Below are 4,653 nucleotides of genomic sequence, written 5' to 3'. Positions count from 1 at the left end.
CCCGTCCCCGTCCCCGTCGTCGCCACCCCGTCCCCATCCCCGTCGTCGCCATCCCCGTCGGCGCCGCCCGTCACCACCCCCCGTAGCCTCGCCTCGCTGGTGAGCTCCTGCCCTGGCCGCCATGTCCACACACACACACACATTGTTTTTTAGGTTTTTAGTTATAAATTTTAGTTATAGAAATTTTTCTGTTTTTAGTTATAGAAATATTAGAAATGTTATAGAAATGTTAGTTATATAGAAATGTTCTAAATTTTTCTGTTTTTTAGTTATAGAAATATTTATAGAAATGTTCTAAATTTTTCTGTTTTTTAGTTATAGAAATATTATAAATGTTAGTTATATAGAAATGTTAGTTATATAGAAATTTTAGAAATTTTAGAATTAGTTTTAGCTAGATGAATTAGATTAATTGCAAATTGTTAGATGATGATTGATGTTTTTTTAGTTTCTTATAATTTTAGCTATAGAAAAATTTAGAATTTGCATATAGAATTTTAGTTATCACAATCCAATCATTTAAAAAATGTTACTTTTTGCGGGCATATAGTATTTGTTCTCGACGATGCCCGGCCCGCATCCTCGCTGTCGACCTGTTTGCGACGACGTCCGGCTGACCCATGTCCGGGACTGGGCTCCGCCGGGCTGGCACTGGGAGGTGCTACCTGCAGGGGCACGCCGCTTGGTGAGGAACCCGGCCTTGGGTCCCGTCGTCGACCCTAATCTCCTTTGGTGGCGTTCGCGTGGGCAACATTCGGTGCAGAGGGAGCCGGCCCCACCGGAGGTGGTGCATCAACGTGTCAGGGAGGAGGACGAGCACGTCCATCGCTACATGGATGCTATGGACGTCAAGTTCTCCAATACCTGTCAGGTTCTTTGGGCAGATGACCTGAGATATGATCCTGTGATGGTTCCTTCTCTTTGGGTGTCCACCGCCCACGCCCCAGGAAACGCGAGTGGCCTAGATTCTTCTGTAGTATTCGATCTTTATTAGCTACCTAGCCAGTGATGTATTCGATATATAATATTCGAGACGATGTATTCGAGATTATATATATTATTTGAGATGATGTATTCGATATTATATATTATTCGAGACGATGTATTCGACATTATATATTATTCGAGACGATGTATTCGAGATTATATATTATTCGAGACGATGCATATTATGTACAATATGATTCAGTTTTTCCTTATAGATTGCATCCATGCATATTGTAATTTGAATACTAAATTGTTTTATATTTCTTCTGTATTAGTTAAATAAAAGCTATGGTGGACAATACCGGCAGAGAGGGAGAAGAGGCCCTGTTCGAGATCATACGCAGCCCACGCAGGCTAGATGATCTGAATGAAGCAAATGACGGCTCCCAATATCTGAACAATACCGGGGAGGGTGATGATAGGATATTCGATCTCGACGACCGAGCTGATGAAGTCATGAACTATGATTATGATTATGATGACGCAGACAATGTTGATCTCGAAATAACAAAGACTACCGGCGAGGTATATTTATATAAGCAGGCATCTGGTGATCATCACATTTTTATTTGAAGATATATTAACGAATCGATCTTTCTTCTTTCAGCCCTCCGGATCGAGCAAATCTGCTTCTACAGACAGCAGGACAAAGCGAGGCCCGGGCAAAAAGTTGAAGGAGGGTGTAAAGTACAACATCGATTCCATCAAAGCTAATGGTGAACCCCTCATGCCTAAGAACATTGCGAACAAGTTCGTTCATCAGTGCAGAGTTCTTGTGAAGGACCAACTCCCGATCTCCATTCAAGAATGGAAAGAGCCAAAAAATAAACGTCCAGATGTTACTTGGGTCGACGACAGAGCAAAAAACGCTTTGGGAATCTCTAATGGAATATTTCACCCTACCAGATCATTTCATTGATGCAGATGTGCAGAAAGTCAAGGACGCTGCTCTTAGGAAGATGGCAATTGCATTCAACACCCACAAGAAAACTGTATGGGCCAACTACGTCGCTGCACAAAGGAAGACTCCAGAATTTAAGGGAACACTAGAGAAGCAAAGAGAACACTGGCCCACTTTCGTGAAATTCAAGGAATCAGAATTATCTAAGGAACGGTCGAGAAAAAACAAGGCCAATGCCGCAAAAAAGACGCAGTTCCATAGGCTGGGCCAGGTGGCTACGCGGTGGCAATGCCTAACTAGGATAAGTCTAAGCAAGAGATGCTGGATGCAAGGGTCACTCCAATTACTAGGAGCTGGCCCCCAGGTACAGAACTTGGTTCTATGCGCATGGGGGGCGTTGGACCCGAAGACAGGCCTGGTATCGAAGAAGGGAAGTCTAAAAGGAGCCGAAGAGAAGTTACTTCAAGCAATAGAAGATGCTCGAACGGGGGTGTTCACCCCCAACAGAGAGAACAACAAGCTTACGCGTGCCCTGGGAAATCCTGAACACCCGGGAAGAACACGAGGCAAGGGCGTTATTCCCTGGTATGAGGGTTTTCGGACTGGAAAGACGACTATAGAAGCCTGATACGTCTCCGTCATATCTATAATTTTTTATTGTTCCATGCCAATATTCTACAACTTTCATATACTTTTGGCAACTTTTTATACTATTTTTGGGACTAACATATTGATCCAGTGCCCAATGCTAGTTCATGTTTGTTGCATATTTTTTGTTTTGCAGTAAATCCATATCAAACGCGAGACGATGCCCGAGGGGGCCACGAGGCAGGGGGCGCGCTCTGGGCCCTCGTGGCCACCCCATAAGGCGGCTGATGCCCTTATTTCGCCACAAGAAAGCTAATATCCAAATAGAGATCGTGCTAAAATTTCAGCCCAATCGGAGTTACGAATCTCCAGGAATTTAAGAAACGGTGAAAGGGCAGCATCTGAGAACGCAAAAACAGAGAGAGACAGAGAAACAGATCCAATCTCGGAGGGGCTCTCGCCCCTCCCATGCCATGGAGGCCATGGACCAGAGGGGAAACCCTTCTCCCATCTAGGGAGAAGGTCAAGGAAGAAGAAGAATGAGGGGGGCTCTCTCCCCCTCGCTTCCGGTGGCGCCGGAACGCCGTCGGGGGCCATCATCATCACCGCAATCTACACCAACACCTCCGCCATCTTCACCAACATCTCCATCACCTTCCCCCCCTCTATCTACAGCGGTCCACTCTGCCGCAACCCGCTGTACCCTCTACTTGAACATGGTGCTTTATGTTTCATATTATTATCCAATGATGTGTTGCCATCCTATGATGTCTGAGTAGATTTTTGTTGTCCTATCGGTGATTGGTGAATTACTATGATTGATTTAATTTGCTTGTGGTTATGTCGCTGTCCTTTGGTGTCCATCATATGAGCGCGCGCGTGGATAACACCATAGGGTTAGTTGTATGTTGATAGTACTATGTATTGGAGGGCAAGAGTGACAGAAGCTTCAACCTAGCATAGAAATTGATGCATACGGGATTGAAGGGGGACCAATATATCTTTATGATATGGTTGGGTTTTACCTTAATGAACGTTAGTAGTTGCGGATGCTTGCTAATAGTTCCAATCATAAGTGCATAGAATTTCAAGTCAGGGATGACATGCTAGAAGTGGCCTCTCCCACATAAAACTTGCTATCGGTCTAGTAAAGTAGTCAATTGCTTAGGGGCAATTTCGCAACTCCTACCACCACTTTTCCACACTCGCTATACTAAATTTATTGCTTATTTATCTAAAAAGCCCCTAGCGTTTATTTACGTGCTCTTTATATTCTTGCAAACCTATCCAAAAACACCTACAAAGTACTTCTAGTTTCATACTTGTTTTGGGTAAAGCGAACGTCAAGCGTGCGTAGAGTTGTATCGGTGGTCGATAGAACTTGAGGGAATATTTGTTCTACCTTTAGCTCCTCGTTGGGTTCGACACTCTTACTTATGTAAAGAGGCTACAATTGATCCCCTATACTTGTGGGTTATCAAGACCTTTTTCTGGCGCCGTTGCCGGGGAGCCATATTGTGGGGTGAATATTCTCGTGTGTGCTTGTTTGCTTTATCACTAAGTAATTTTTATTTCCTGTTCTAGGTTGTTCTCTATCTTTAGTTATGGATATGGAACACGAAATACCAAAAAATTAGGTGTACCTGCTACTCATGGAGATGGGGAACCTCCTAAAACCCTCGATGCTGGTTATGTGAAAGAGATTATGTACTACTTTGATAATCCTGAGAAAACCCCATTCAATTATGTTATGGGAGACACGTTGGATCAACGTGAATACTTTAGGGATTATCGCTTGACTCAAAAAGGGAAACTATTATGGGATCAAATTCATATGCTGCATTGGTATGCTCGGGAACTATGCTTGAGATATGACTATACTTGTTGCTCTAGGATGAAGGCTCCACACCTTCCCTTTTCATGCAAATTTAATGATGATAAAACCTTGGCTTCTTATGCTAATGGTATATATGATTACTATGATGTGGAACAAATAGAAGAATTTGTTGCTTTTATGGGTTCTTATGAAATTGAATCTTTGTTTAAAGAGTGTAAAAATTTTGATGATTCAGTTTATAGACCTGAAAATTTAGCTATCCTTAAATATTGCTATGAGAATTATGAATACAATGCTGATATTGATGTGTTTATTGAGAAAGTCTCCGCTGTCCAAGAAG

This window comes from Triticum dicoccoides, chromosome 2A (assembly GCF_002162155.2).
Source record: "Triticum dicoccoides isolate Atlit2015 ecotype Zavitan chromosome 2A, WEW_v2.0, whole genome shotgun sequence".
In the NCBI taxonomy this organism is placed as follows: Eukaryota; Viridiplantae; Streptophyta; class Magnoliopsida; order Poales; family Poaceae; genus Triticum; species Triticum dicoccoides.
This window is presented reverse-complemented; position numbering follows the sequence as displayed.